Raw genomic sequence first — 16,954 nt, forward strand, 5'->3', positions numbered from 1 at the left:
TATTCATAGGAATATTTTATTATACTATTTTTGTTACAAAATAAAAATAAATGTGTATCAATCGCGTCAAATGAAAGATAGTGAAATTTTAATGATAATAATTAATTGTTCTGCAAATCAAGGATACCGATTAAATTTAATTTGATTTAAAATCATCTAAAGTGGCAAACATGAAAATGACTAAATTAAAATGAAAAGTAAAATAAAGTATAATATTTGGCTCGTATTTATAAATAATAAATATTTGTTAAGTTACAGAAAATAAAGTGATGCGTTTTGTGGACATAATACAGTCCGCTATCTATATGGAGACGGGGGCGAATAGTAGGGTCGATGGGGTGGTTTCTGGGATTTTCAGTACGCGCGCAACCGCCGAGGCGAAAACACGCTCCTTGTGTTTATCCCCTGTAGTCCTTCTTAAGTTTGTGACTTTTAAATTCCATTAGACATGAATGACACTGAAATATAAATGGAATTTTCTTTTTTTTGATCCAAAGAATAATCCGATTAAACTTAACACTTCCATGTTATAATTATGTTATAAACTTCCTTTCGTGAAACAAAACTAATAAAAAGTAATTAATGTATAAACAAAAAAGTTTCGTCGTCAATAAAATTTTTATCACGATTAGTGAACAGTGCCTGCTGTATTACAAAGGTATAAAATAAAAAAATATATCAAAGAATTAGGAAAAATTGATCATATCGAATAAAATTAATGTTATTAATTTTTACCTTAGCATCATTTTATAATATATGCAATCTACGGGGCATTGTGTATTATTTAATAAATAATCATTTTATTTTGACAATATTTTATCGTTAATTATTACGCGAGCAACAGGATACTATTGATTATAATTTTATTATCATTCTTAAAAATTCATTCTCTGTTTTTCGTTATAGTAACATAATTTTAATCATTCGGAAGACTGTCAGATTTTTTAATAACACATGATTCGGATCATGATTCACGTTCAATCAAATATATTATTAAGTGCGATAAGTCTATTTCATTTGCACAATTCTTGAACGTCGATATCGTGATTAACGATCGATGAATGACATTCTCGTTGGTTCATCGTGCATCGTTGAAGAGGATTTTAATTATTACATCGAGTAAGTTACGAGATTTTTAATATTACAATATGTTGAAATACAAGTGAACATATGTATGTACTCTAAAAAAGTTTTACTATGAATGAGGGGAAGTTTTAGAAAAGTACTATTCGTTCAAACTTATTATAAGCAAAAATTTAAAAACATATTTATATTTTGATGAAATTTGAAAGATGGAAACTTTTCATGTATCATATTGACAAAAGTTAGATTTTTCATATAGGTATCTAATTATAAGAGTGGGTAGTCTCAAGGAACATTTTCAACGATGAAAGAGTATTTGAAATATTAACAAATTCTGACGAAACAATTTACTTGTTTTTTTTCTTTTTTTTTTTTAAAAAGAAAAATCATCAGGATAATAAATTAAATGCGTTCGAAGTCGGTGGATAAAATTTATGAAATAATGTAGAAAAAGTCATATATAATCGTACAATAAAAGCTGTTCGATGATGCATGGAAATCGATAAGCAATCAATTTAACAGCATTTCTAATTCGTGTCACACTTATTGTTTAAAAGACCAAAATATTTTCAAATGAAAATCACTATTTCGTATTCCTTTACAGATAACGATGATAATTTTTATTTAGTTTATAGCTTCATATTTCAAATAAAAAACAATGTATAATTAATAGTCGAAATAAGGTAAACACTTCATACTTGGCGAAAAGTAGTGAAAAGGATAAAAAAATGTAGATTACCTAAACTCAATTGAATTTGGCATCATGTACTCTAGAATCCGCGTAGAATATCCTAATTTATTATCACGGCAGTGCTATGTGGATACTTGAAAAAAGAACAGCGAGAAAGGGTGGAGGGAAAAAGAGAGAAACTAGTACTCCAGAAACAATTTACATCGAACGAATACGAAATTAGATTTTGTATCAAAGTTAAAGCTAATTGTTTAATTTATTATTATAAAAACAAATTTGAAAACGTATTCTGTAATGTCCAAATTTGTTTTTTATTTCAGCCTACATAATGGGAAGTGAAATTTTTAAATAATGATACAGTTTTGTGATACCGTTGATTTTAATGGCCAAATAACAAAAAATAGAATTCAGGAAAAAACTTTCCTGATTGGTCGAAAGAACAAAGGGGTATGAGAAAGAAAAAATTTGTAGTTTAGACCACTCGCTATCCTATTACTACGTAACTCTTTAAATCTCGTTACCGTCGCTCTCTCTTATCATCCAGAGCGCGACCTACGTAACAACGAGCATTTTCTAGTAATCGGAATCTTCTTCCTTCGCTAAGAACATTTTTTATCTTAAATATCTCGAAAAAGCGAAGATAGGTATTAGAAACAAAACGGATAAAAAATAAAACGAAAAGGATAGCCGGATTCGATGAAAATTAAGCGTTGATCGTGTTCGAGACGATTAATTGTAGATGAGTATCGAGATGATTTTCGGTATGGACCAATTCTACAAAAGTAGAAGTGCTTTTCTTCGAATTAGTCGCACGCTTGGGAAGCATTCGAAGAATTAGTGAAAATTATTGTGTATTTCTCGTTTCTTCACTTTTTAGATTTTTTCTTTTACTTTTATTCCTCTTTCTCTTTCTCTCTCTCTTTTCTTCTTTGGAAAATCGTGGTATTACATTGCCTTATATTTTCGAGTCCGATGTTGTCGTCGACGAGTCCTTCGTATTCCAGCCCTTACTTTATTTCCTTGCAATTTAATTCCGTGGTACTTATTCACTCCGCCTAGCTCGTCCTACGGGAGAAAAGGGCTACGTTGTTAAGCGGCATAGCGTTAAATTTCTTCCTTCTTTTCCTATTCTATTCTTAGTCTAATCGACATGTTCTTTCAGTCTAGTTGCACGCTCTAGGAATCAAGAAACTTATGTCTTTCTTTCTCGAGCAAATTACCTTTTTTTCTTTCTACAAAATTTGCTAATGTCATGTATGAATGAAAGACAGAAAGATCAAAGGATTTAAAGTCTGTCATATTCTCTTTCTCTCTCTCTTTTTCCTTTTCATGAATTTTCAGCAAGTCAAAAGAAACGGGACCAATAATCTTATGGGTCATTAAATGAGAATATGGTGGAAGAAAAAAGATAAGAGTTATTATAACTTTGTTATTATGTTGAGTATCATTATCAGTATTATAGTATCATTTGATGCCTTCTAATAAAAAGTAACGACAAAAAATAAATATACCTGTTGAGGAAAAGAAAAAAAAGAAAAGAAGAAAAAATGTACGAGAAGATTTTTTCTCTTGAGGTAAACTCGGAGTTAATATTCTGGAAGGCCTTGTTAATGTTTCGCTAGTGTCGTTTACTCTCTGGCTGAAAATACATTAAGATTTTTCTCTTTTATCCGTAACATAAAGTTCGCTTAGGTGAATCGTTCGGAATGCTTTTCATTCTACTTAACCGTTAAGTTAAGGATAATGTCGTGGAAGCATGAATGAAGAGGATCGGCTAGAATTACCTTTTAGTTAGCAATTATCGTATTAAATCTAATCGAATCGCCGTTAAGTCGCGAAACGTTAATTTCGTTTTGGAAGGATATAATTAAATGGATTTAAATAGTTGATTAAAAGATGGAAAAGTTAAAACATTTTCTTTCTCCTTTTTGCTATTTCTTTTATTTTCTTCACTGAAAAGTGCCACTTTCATCGCTATTTCTATTTTCGTCAAGCACTTTTCTAAATCGACTTCCTCTTTATAAGAAATTAAGGAAAATTTAGGTTGAAGATTAGTAAGATACGATATTGTTAGAAAAAGAAATACTAATGGACAAAATACTCACTCGTCTATGACTCTATTCTTTCTTTAGAGATATTACTTCTGAATCTTTCTTTTTTTGTTCTTTCTCCAACTCATCACTATCCGTCTACTTCATAATCATCATGATCAAAAGGTCATGAGACTCGACTTCATTTTATTTTATGGAACATCTTTTCCTTGATTTCATTTAAAACTCTCATTCGTATGATTAATAATTTTTCATCATAAAAATATAGAGAAAAAAAGAAAAAAAAAGAAAAAATATATAGAGAGCTCATCAGGAGCCATAATACCGGGACATTTCCTATGTGAAGTCGTGAAAATTAACTTATGTTGATTTTTTTTGTAGGTATTATCTACATACATATATGCCTAGCGCATTCCTTTCATTTTAAGCCTTGTCAAAACATTATATGCAGCGAGTGGCCAGCCTTAATTATGTTGATGCTTACATGGAGAATAAATTTTTTTTTACTCGGTCAAAGAAACATCGCTGCCATCGTCTCTTTTTCCATAGCTTAAAGCTCTCAAAGCACGTAGTTAAGCTCTTCTTCTTTTTTTTTGTTCTTTTTCTACTTCATCTAACTCAAATTGCTGCTTTTCTCTTGTAACTGGGAAGATCATTTTTAGACAAGTTAGGATCTAGGACAATTTGCGTGATTTTAATTCCGACAATGTATCTTTCTAAATTCATTTGAGATATGTTTTTTCTATCTTTCTCTTTTTCCACATATATATATAATATACTTGCGAATTTTATCCGTTTTCACTCCATTAGAGACTTGTATTAAGGTGAACGTACACTGAATCCGTAATGAGATTTAAGCACGAAATCTTATTCTCATCGAGAAATTCTTAGCAGCACCGTAGAATCATTTCCAGCTTCCTATATGCAATAATTAAAGAATGAATGATATTACGAAATCGTTTTATGACACCATTGGATAATTAAATTTCCCGAATGACTGTTATAATCTGTTTAAATACGTATATTTGTGCGATCATGTATAAATACTTATTCATCGATATATCTAGTAAAGATAAAATGAAAAAGTAAAATGTATAAAATGAATAAAAGTAAAAATGAGAACGAGAGATAAATAATGTATGTATGTGTGTGTTGACTGTAATTGTGATCTCGTTTACGTAAATAAACTCTTTATATATTAAGCTTTCTTTCACGATATCTGATTTTTCATTGATCTTTGGAAATCGATCGAATTAGTGAAAGAGAGAAATAAATACTTGGAACGTTACAAAAAAAAAAGGAGAGTTTGCATAAAACTTCATCGATTTTCTCCACATATCTACTTACGCGATACGTAAAGTTTCGTCAAAGTCTATTGTCGAGTTTTCTCAGCAGACTTATTCGAAAGCTTCTTTCAAATCCCATTATCGATAGTTTAACCTATTGCTTTTTTTTTTTTTTATTTTTACGAGACGAGTTTGAAATCGTAACTGTAATAGAATTGTGAACAGAAAACCGCTTAAAGATCTTGATTTAATACTTATTAAATCTTGAATTATCTATTGTTGAAAAAAAAATTATTTCGATAGGAGAAAAACCATCATTCTCAGATTTCCAAGTCTATAGTGCTCACTGGTTAAGCTATGTCGAAGTTCTTCTGAGCTTTACGAAACTAAACGAATAGTCCGTTGTCCGGGTTCGAGGTATTACGATCGTTGGCAAGGACCTTTCTTTTTATAGCATTATTTTAAAGTAAGTATGTCCTCGAAGTCGTTCCATAAGAATTCTGTTCTTAATCGAAAAAAAATATTACATTTATGTTAGAGAAGTTTTAAAGTAGAACTTACGTAAAATAAAATGTCAAATGTTGTTTCAATTTCGACCATTTGTTCAAAAAAGAAAAAAAAGAATTCATCTTGATTATTTCTATTTTCGTCTCACGTGATTAATCAATTTTACGATACCATTCGAAATATTTCGTAAGTTTATAATATATTACGTAAGCATGCGAATTTTTACTGATCTCGATAATGTATGAAAATAATTTTATCTGAGCGTGATAGTATCATGTGTTGACAGAATACTTAACTTTGATTATATTTGACAATGCTATCGATTAATTCGCGCGCTCATGGAAAAGGATATTAACAAAAGTTCATTAACGAAATAGTCAGCTTTCATTATGATTTTAATCACATTAGTAAATGATGGACATCGATGTAATAAACTATGCATTAATATTAAATTAATTCAATCTGTTCATAGAGTAAGTATCGAATACGAAAATTAATTCACGTTTTCAGCTATTTTTAACTTTTTTTGTCTCTTTCTATATACAATAAGTGTCCCTTACATGTCCCTTTTTACATTATTGTAAAAATCTATTGACACATATGTTTAGGAAAAAGAATAATTGGAAATAAATACATTAGTAAACCTTAATTATATATTTAATTAGTTTAACTGGAAAGCTTTACTTATATATAACAAGTGAATTGAACAAAAAATACGAAAATAATATACAGGAAACGTCCGTTCCTAAAAATTGTATGTGTTGGTATGACTGTAAAAATAGGAGGAATATTTGGTTTATTCATTTTTAACATCCTTTGTTTTTACTATAATTTAAATGTTTGTTAGTATCAGAATCAGTTTAATATCGATTAAAGTAAAAATAATATAAAGTACATTTTTGTTTATAAAAATCAATGAATATATTTCAAATATTAAACAATTTCAATCTGATTTTTCATTAGATGAAAATTTTCAACTTAAAGTCACCACTGGCCAGGAACCTTAAAACAAATGTATTTTAGTTTAAATAATTCTAAATATTAGTAGAGTATATTAGCGTATTAAAAATATTATAAATGATTGTTAATTAACCAAAGGAAACGTATAAAATTACGGAATATAAATTCGACGTACCGTTCTCTTCGAAATCCAACAGTAAACTGACACGTTGTCCTCTATGAAAGTCAGTTAAATTTCTTTTATTGATTATTGTTTATATGACTTTCCGAAAGAGAAATAAATTCCATTTATTACGAATTTTATTTTCGTTATGAAAATGTAACTTTCGGAAATTCAAATAAATAATAATCGATAAAAGAACTTTCATAGAGGGCAACGAGTCAGTCTAACTGGAGATTTCGATGAGAAAGGTACGTCGAATTTATTCCCCGTGATTATAGACTACAATATACGTTTTCTTCGAATAATTAACAAATATTTAAGGTTGACGAACACTTTAATATACTCTACTTATATTTGGGATTGTTTAAATTAAAATACATTTGTTTTAACGTTCCTAGCCAGTGATAACTTTTAGTTGAAAATTTTCATTTATTAAAATATTAGATCGAAATTATTTAATATTCCAGGTATATTAATAGATATGTCATTTTTAAACAAGTGTATTTTGTATGATTCTTATTTTAATGGGTATTAAACTGATTCTGATACTAAAGAATATTTAAATAACAGTAAAAGCAAAGGATGAGCAATTGTAAGACACGAAAAAATTGAGTATTTCCCCCGAAATATCAACATGTATGATTTTAAGATATGGGTGTTTCCTGTACATTATTTTCTTATTTGTTTAATACACTTGTTATAAACTAATCACTCAAGTTATACTCATTAAATATGTAATTAAGGTATACTAATATATAATTATTTCTAAATTTTCTTCAACTTAAACGCGCTATAGTTTTCAAGCAAAAGTTAGTAAAAGTGTACGATTTTAAGGAACTCTCACTATATATAGAATTTTATTTTTCGATACATAGGATAAATAAATATTAAAAATTCTTGGTCATAAAACTTAAATTTTTTTATTGTGTTCTACAAATATACTCGTTATTAATAAATTGTAATTTTCTATTTTGCGAATGGTATTCTAATGCTGTGAAAAAAGAAAGAAACTTTTACGTCTTGAATAAAAATTTGGGTGAAATTTCAGATTTATAAAAATATAAAAAATACTCGTTATTAATAAATTGTAATTTTCTATTTTGCGAATGGTATTCTAATCTTGCAAGAAAAGAAAGAAACATTTACATCTTGAATAAAAATTTTGGAGAAACTTTAGATTTATTCGAAAATGGAAGAAATTTGAAAATATTTGAGAAAACAATGCAGTAAGATCGATAAATTTTCGAACTTTAGCTATATACGTCAATCTCCGGATATCTTTGGCTATTCAATCCGAACCAATCCGATTCGAACATGTCCTGTTCTGTCAGAGCTCCTGTAAAGACTTGTAAAGTCCTGTTCCGTCTTGTCTGTGATGAGACGTATCTTATTGGGTGTGAGTGCATTTGTCTGTTTGTCTGTCTTTCTGGGGTAAGAGCATTTAAATGGAAATTGGACCTTGAATGACTACAAGGCTTTGAAAGGAATCGAAAGCTTTTTAAATAAACTAGAAAATAAGGTAGCTTATTTAAAATTTTGTTACAAGTTTACGCGCGTGCATTATCAAATTTTTATTTCTTTTCAGGAATGATTTCTATAAGAGTGGTCATTATGTGTTGTAATTATATTATACAATATAAGAAAGAAGCTGTTACATTATCATTTAATTTTACAGTTACGTGTACTGCAAGTGTTTGACAGTTATATGCATTATTTTCATTTCTTTTTTTCATAACGTAAATACATACATTTTTAATGTAGGACTATACAGTTAACAAGTTACAGGAACATAATTAAAGTTGATTTTAAGAAGAAGAAAAATTAACACGGAGCTCAACATTGTTTAAATTTTCGCTTTGAATCGTATCATTTTTATGAACCATCCGATTTTACGACGCAAAGATTTAAGAGACATCGAGGAAAATTCGTAGACCGAAATGGCGCTTTTCACGTCGCACATATCTAAATCGTCCTATTTCCTAAAAATTCATCATTTCTCACTCGTAAAATTTGACAATCCTTCTCATTTTCTATCCGTATTCGAAATTTATTCTTTCTTATTTCGAATCATTTTCCATCTATCATATTTCAATGATTTTCTAGCCTTTAAGGATCTGTAAGTCAAAATTGGACAAACTGTTTATTTATTTTCTTCGTCTTTTTCTCTTTTTGGTTATATTTTTTTTATATATCCATTGTTTAATCTATCCGCTCATGGTTTTGGAATTTGAACTATATTAAATTTTGTATCTTTATCTATTTATTTTTGATCAATGTAAAATACGATAGTTAGTTGATTCAAAACAGAAAAGTAATCTCGACCATCTGTGTATTGAAAGAAGTAGAGAGATGCTAAATTAAATTCCTACCGATGCATCTGTAGAAAAAGAGTATACTCATACCCCGGCAGATTTGTTAACAGGGTACGGTTGTAGCTTGTTAAAGAACTCCCTAATTATAGAATCCTCATTGGGAAAAGCAATCAAAAGTTGGAAAAAATTTTCTATTCTAAATACACATGTATATAAATACGTTTCGGTTTAAAAGAACGACAGAAATAAAAGCAATGTAACAATAAATAGTTTAATATTTCGTTCGTAGCAATTAAGAAATCATGAATAAACCATAAGTACGTCGAATGAAGTGCCGTTACGTTTCTTTGATTCACAAGTTTATCAACATTTGTTTTTAATCTATTAAGTAATACGGAAAAGCTTGAATTTTCTTTTTTACATTTCTAACTAGAGACAACTTATGCGCGCAAGTGCCAAAAAGTACTTCGTGGACGGTTCCACTTTTCGTTTCATTTCCCCATTGATATTGTTCGTCATCTGCATTGCGGGAACAACACAACTCGAACTAAATTTTGTCGTTACTTACTTATGATAAAATACGTTCGAGAATGTAATTCCTGGTATATAAGAAAAAAAGAGACTTACAAGAGAGAAAAAACGGGGTTAGGGGAGGAAGGGGGGTGGAGGAATCATGTAAAGGTGAGAATCTAAGGTCGGTGGAAGGGAAGAAAAAATAATTTTCTCCCAACTTCTGAGAAACTTTTATGACGTCTTTAATAAACTACGTCGAAGAGCTTTTATTTTAATGACGACGTACGTGTGAAGTTAAAATCGAAATTAATGAAACTACTAATGATCATTTATTATTTTTATTTTTATTCATATTTCGTTCTTGTTTATGGTCATTTTATGATAACGTAGGGACACAGGGTTGGACTTAACAGCGTGGAAGCCCCAGTAAAATGAAAACAGTGAAGAAGGCCATCGTAATTATTCGAACTTTTGATTTCGTTATTATTAACTTCAAAATTTCGCGTTATTATTTTATTTGCTAGATTTGATAATTTTCTAACTATTTGTAAAATAAATTTTGGGCAATTATAAATTTATGAAAGTTTAAAAATAAAAACATCATAGAGACACCTGCGCTTCGGTCTCCGATTCCCTCTCTTAAATCTACCCCCGGTGATACATTACGTGAAAAAGAAGGGTGAGATAATTAACTTCATTCGTTTATTATGATTTCACTGGCGTCATCGTTTCGAATGCGTGGTTAAACGCACGGATTCATCAGTGATACTATACAAGAGAATCATGCATAAATTTGTGAAATTTCATTCGTCCGTATTATACCGCATGGATATGGCATACATTTATATATACGATATATACATACGTACATAATTATTTCGTTCTTTCGCATGTAATTTCTCTTCTCTTCTTTCGTTTAACATTGTCTCGATGTTGCAGAAAGCGTGCAAACGAGAGAAATTCCGAGATTGTATGTTCGATCTGTCTGTTAACGTCCTTGTCACCTATAAATAATAGCTAAGTATGTAAACTTACATATATATACCTATGTTTCTATCCAATTTTTTATCTGCTATTCTCTTCTACTTGACGTTCCCAAAAGTCGAGATTTTCGCGATTTCAAGAAGGGAAATTTCCTCTTATAGTCAGCTTCGTTATATACATATTTTATTACGTATAATATAATATAATAGTAAAAAATATACATATATATACATATATACATTTGTATTTTCTCCATTTATATTACTTATTGATTTTCTTCTTATACCATTACTTGAAAAGCACGATTCTCTAATATATAAAAATCAAATATCACACGTTTTATCGTTCGTACGTGTCGATGCGATTAACGACGAGACTCGTTCTATCTTGCATACAACGAAAATTGGAAAATTTGATGAAATTCACTGGCATTTAATCGAGACCACTGTTATACATTCCAAATTAGTACGCACGGTTGCATATAATTCTTGAGGAAAGAACTTCTCCCATCGTTTTCGATTTATTTAATCTGAAACTTTTCAATAAAGAATCAACGATCCGTTTGACTCGATTTTATGAACACGATTATCAAAAGCAAAACAATCTATAGAAAATAGATAAAGAAAATTATAATACTTTGGTATTGTATTTAAACAAATTTGACTGGATATGATAAAATGATTAATTAATATTATATGTACAATCTAATTACAACATTATCAAGATATTATATCTGTCATACCTGTCATGGTCCTACCTGCTTCGTACCAACCAATTGGAGTTTAATCGAAGAACATATACTGGCATGTTGATAGTTTACTATGGGAATCGTTTTATAAATCGCATTTGTTACATGGCTCGTTTGTTTTCATCAACATTCCAATGATCCGAGTTGGAGCTTGCAAGGCGCTTGTTACGGATAGTTTAGGTATATAATATTCATGTAAAAATGAGAAATATTTCATGACGAGAAACGACTTTTATCATTTTTCATCATTGCAATTTATTTCGCAATTAAATCGGTATTTTGTTGCCAACAAAAATCAATCAGCTTAAATTTATTTGATCAATATTTTTCGTGCTCAGTATTTTTTTCTAGAGCATTTTAATCGTCGAATTAATCGTCAGTAATTATTTAACCCAAAATTTAATTATGAAAAATCATTTGGAACATATCAATGTTCTAAACTATTGATAAATCATAAAAAAAATCGAGATGAAATCTGAGAAGATTATGAGCCCTTTCGAAAATCGTTAGGATAGATCAAAAAGACGAAATCTTTAAGAATTCATGTTAGATGGTACGCGTAACATCAAGGAGTTCTAAAAAATATACATTCGTGGAAGATGTAGGAAACGTTTCCTCATTCTGGGTAAATATCGATCGATTATACAGAAAAAGAGATTATCTTAATTCCCTACTCTTTTCAACCTTAAGTATCCTTTTTTTACCGATAACCGTAAGAGAATATTTTTGTATGATTAATCTGTTTACATTGCAATCATTAGGTATAAAATAAAAATAAGATTGTTCGCGATATTGTGATTTATTCTTTCTAAGCATTTTATTCTAAATAGCTGTATAAATTATAAATACACAGATGATCTTTAGAAATAATTATTCGTTATCATTTATTTTTAATCTAATTACAATGAAAGTACACCCAATTCTCTATTCACACGAACTTCTTTTACACGATTTTGATTTAAAACGAATTAGGAAAAAAATTTAATTCTCTTTTTACACGATTTATTTTGATTTAACACGACTGACCCAAATTCTAAGAAGTAAATTTTGCTTTACTTTTATTTTTATAACTTCGACATTGGAGACGAGGAATGAATTTTGCGTAAAAGTCAATAAATGGTAAGTTACAATTTTAAAACCTTTATTTTATTAAGCCTTTAGTCTATAATATCGCCTCAGAAACGTTGTAAGTCGGCCGGGTCATATGTAACCAAATGTCTCAGAGACGTTTTACGGCTGATCGGGCTAAAAGCGACTTACAAGGAGTCGGTCAGTGAAGCACATCTCAGATTTTTTGCAAATTTTGCTCACTTGTAGTAGTCTATTAGAATATTCATTGTGCCTTTAAACATGGCGTATATATTTAGCTGTTTGCAAAAAAACGAGGATTGAAATTTGACAACGAATAAAATCTTTTTATGTGTAACTTATATTATCTTGCCTAATTTTTGTGTTCATGAATTATTGACATGTTTTTTCCTTTTCAAATGATAATTTACTTTGTATGATAAATGTGCAATCTTTATGAAATAAAATGTTTAAGATTCTAACATGAAAAAAACTCATGGTTTATTGTATTATTTTTGCTAATTTCTTGGGACTGGAATTAATCTTCTATTTTTCCATAAATGCAATATATTTTTTACACCTATTCTTCGGGAACGTATATATCGTGTAAAAACAGAATTGGGTGTACATTCATAATTTCGTTAGATAAAAAGTAGACACTTTATTTTCAAGTTGAACAAATATTGATCGATATAATGTAATCAATCATGCCCGATGATTAGTATTTACGTCGAAAACAAAAAATTTATTCTATATTAAATGAATAGATATTTAGTTACTGATAGGTTATTCTTTACAGTCGTTTAATTTTCTTTTTCCGATATATTAACTTTTTTCTTATTATCGATTACACTGGATCTAGAAAAAGAGTTGGGGGATTTAAAAAGGGTGGATAAATTCTTTGAAGCTCGTATCGTCCCTTCATAGTGCCTTCTGGTTTTACCAATATATTCTCATCGATATTCCATGCGCAGGAATAACATCAGTACTTTGTGAAACCGTTGAGGTGACTATCAATGTGATTTCTCTTGGACCACATCGCTTTTGTTATTTGCTCTCACTTTGCAAAGAGAAATAGCAATAGGTAGGTTAAGGGTATAGGCTGAAAGGAAGGAGGAAAGGGAGAGGAAGAAACAGAATGAGAGATAAGTGTCTCTCTTCAAGTACTTCAATGAACTCTTCTTCATCTTTTGAATGAAGGAAGAAATTGTTAGAGAAAGATTTACAAAGATATTCATAACTTGTCCAAGTACTTTGTCATTCGATGATTCACTATTTATTGTTAGAGGAAAACTCGAGTATATTTAATTATCTCAATAAGAAGACAAAGAATAGAAATAATTGCAGCATCACAGAAAACCATTTATAAATTTATAAATCACCCTGTCAGCGTCCACCGAAGAATATCATAGATAATCTAAATGAGGTTTTTTTTTGTTTAGATTTCCTCATTTCCTCACCACGCTTTACAATTTATTTTAAATGTCCGTTAGATAAAATCGAAAACAGTATTCCTGCTAAGGTTTCTATTCGTTCTAGTTGAGATTACACCGTTCTACAAGTTTGTATTGAGAATGAATACTCCAATACGCGTAATCGTGAACTCGGATATTACAAGTTTAAGTAGACTCGTAACATTGACCGTAAGTATTTCCATTAGCTCGTAGAAATCTGATAAAGAAGTGATACACACAAAGGATTAGATTATTTTATATGAATGATTTTATTATTTCACTAAAGTAGTTTATTATTTGAACGCTTTCGCGAATATTTCGAAATTATTTTCTAGATTATTTTTCGAAAGGATTTTCTAATAAAACTTTTTATTTAATTTTTTGGAAGTTTCGTTAAATGAAATGTAATTGTAATCATTAATCAACTATAATCCTCTAATAAATATAATTATTCATCGTATGAAAAATATTTGCTATAAACTTCTTTTTTTTTTTCCGAGATTCCATGTACTATCGAAACTGTTCGTCACTCACGACGTTTCATTATCGTTTGACTTTTTATTTAGTTTAATAAATGAAATCCGAGATAAGCATTAACGCGGTGCTTTTAACATTCTCATCATGAAACTTTAAAAACTTTTTAAATGGAAAACTAGTCGATATTCTCTCGATTTATCGATGCATATAGTTTACTGTAACAAGTATTCCCACTTGTGTTGACTTTAAATAGAAAAATTTCTTAAACTTAATATTCGGCCTTCTCGCAGCTTATCGTTTATTCATGTGTCACTAGAAAGTGCACAGCTCAACTGAAAGAAGTATATTATTCTCTATGAAAATGGCACGACACTTCTATACCAGGCGTTGAAAATAATGCTGACAAAACATTCTAAGAAGCACTTCGAATAGATTCTTCACTTACAGAGAATTAAGAAGATACTGGTTGTGAATATTTATTTAATTTTTAATCTTCTATATAAGTAGACTTTATTAGTTTCCGTTCACGTTTATACAAATATATTATATTATCTACCATCGCAAAACTTACATTAGTAATAAAAATAAAAATATACACAATAATAAAAGAAATTTGAAACGAATACTATTGATCAAGAAAAGTAGAAAAATTGCTAAAAAGAATAAAAAGAAAAAGTCAAAGAAAAAGAAGAAGAAATCAAATAAACCAAATGGAAAGAAAACCCATTCGGACAGATTGCAGTATCAGAAGAAACAAAAGAAATAGTTTCTGAAGGAAACTATGGAGGTGTTAAAGTGACCGCGCATCTCGAATGTTAGAGAAATAGATTGGTAAATATCGCAAGAGCTTTGTTACCTAGACTACACAGAGAAAGAAGATTTTCTGAAGCGAGATTTCAAAAAAGAAAAGTAAACTAGCTGTATATACCTATATTATAAACACAAATGTAGAAAGGAAGAGAAGTTTGTGTAAACAATATCCTTGATGCAGTTCAACTTGAACAGTATCGCGTATCTTATATTTATTAACATAAATCGATACAATCGATTTTTTAACTCCCTGTTTCAACATAATCTCCTAGATGTATTGTTATTGATAAATGCTTAGCGTATCCTGATTATCAGGAGAAATAGTGAATTATAAAGTACCGAGTTTACCAACTGGTCGTGTAAATGAAGTTGATGCTATGCTCTCTCTTATGCTCATTGTCATAGATTTTAATTCAAACAATGCTTTAGGCTATTTCAATAAAGAAAGACGATCAATATACATATTTACATACATGCGTTAGTTTCTAATACATACACAAATCTATGCATTGTATATATATATAGGTATATCAGTAAATAGGTATATGTATATTCAACATAACAGGTACCTGCATGGTGGTACGACGAACAATGGACCATTTCCCTTTCCCTTCCTCTTCCTTCCTCTCGGTCAAAGTTCAAGCCCTATGCGTTATGTATGTATGTACATGCGTATATACTTACGCATCATTCCACGAGCGTGAGCGCGTTGAAAGGGCCACGATGTCATCTCAATGAATAAAGAAACTATACAATGATATATGGAGATATAGCATTTTAATGTAAAAAGATAAAGATATATTTTTACAATCGTTAAAGATAAGTTGGAAATACCTTTGACCGATTTAACGGAAAAGTCTTTAACGAATTTACCTACCGTGGAAAAAATAACTTATAATTCCATCCGAGTTTCAGTAGAAACAAGCTTCTTGCTTCGGTAACGGACCGAAAACTTATATACGGGGTGAGTTATTTAAAACAGACCATCTGAATACGTCAAACGAAACTTGCAATTAGTTTTGAGGGTGGAAACAAATTCTGTTATATACTTATTTACCATGTTACTCATTACGTTTTTATTTTTAAACTTTTCTTTTCTTTTATATCTAACAATAAGAAACAAAAATAATAGAAACCTCAGCATAGCTCGTTGTACGCGTCTTAAAATGCCTTCTTATATAGTACGTAAAAAAATATATCATTCCTTTCAAAAAAAAACGGAGCTGACTTTTATATATCTTCGTTTCTACCTAGAGAAAAAAAGAACTATTAACATAGGATTATACCGTCCTCGAAAAAAAGTACGTTTTGTCTGATTACATTTTTTTTTCTACCGTTTATAGCACAGTTACTCAACCTTTTTCTTTCGCTAACGTCTCGCATAAGTCTGTCTCATTTTTTTTCTCGAAAAGAAGAAAAATCTTCTGTAAAACCACCCCTGGCCGTCCTGGAATGAAATGTAGGATTCGCTCACTGACCGTATTGTGACCGCCTACCGTCTAAAAACACAATGGTCGTCTGTCAATTTTTGCCATTGATAGAAAAAAAAAATGATAGCAATCGAGTTATTTAGTTGACCTGTTCTAAACGTCTACTGAACTATACATTTTACGTATACTTGTACTTGTATGTATATTTACATACAAATACACATACTACCTTCCTTTTTCGCGTCTATATTGTTTCCTATTGTTTTTAAATTTTTTGTTCGTTCTTTTTTTGTTCATGCATTCCAAATCCATTTTTTCATTATTTCCATTCAAAGCGTACAGCTGGCGTTAAATAATAAAATAGGAAAGAAGAACCTTTAAACGATTTATCATAGTTTCGTCGTATAATCGAGTTTT

At 29.8% G+C, this 16,954-nt stretch overlaps 1 protein-coding gene across 3 annotated transcripts in view; it reads left to right on the forward strand.

Annotated features, from left to right (window-relative positions):
* Window positions 1–216: 216 nt before the first annotated feature.
* LOC122516674 (tyramine receptor 1-like) overlaps window positions 217–16,954 on the forward strand; it is a 48,208-nt gene continuing 31,470 nt past the window's right edge. Inside the window, exons 1-3 of one of the 3 annotated variants that reach the window (XM_043634670.1) lie at window positions 217–658; window positions 907–1,119; window positions 10,506–10,587. The gene's annotated coding sequence lies outside the window, so the exon portion shown is untranslated. The remainder of the gene's footprint in view (window positions 659–906; window positions 1,120–10,505; window positions 10,588–16,954) is intronic. The other 2 variants (XM_043634669.1, XM_043634671.1) reach the window with 2 other exon arrangements.

Source organism: Polistes fuscatus, unplaced genomic scaffold (assembly GCF_010416935.1).
Source record: "Polistes fuscatus isolate 324 unplaced genomic scaffold, CU_Pfus_HIC Scaffold2, whole genome shotgun sequence".
Lineage (NCBI taxonomy): Eukaryota > Metazoa > Arthropoda > Insecta > Hymenoptera > Vespidae > Polistes > Polistes fuscatus.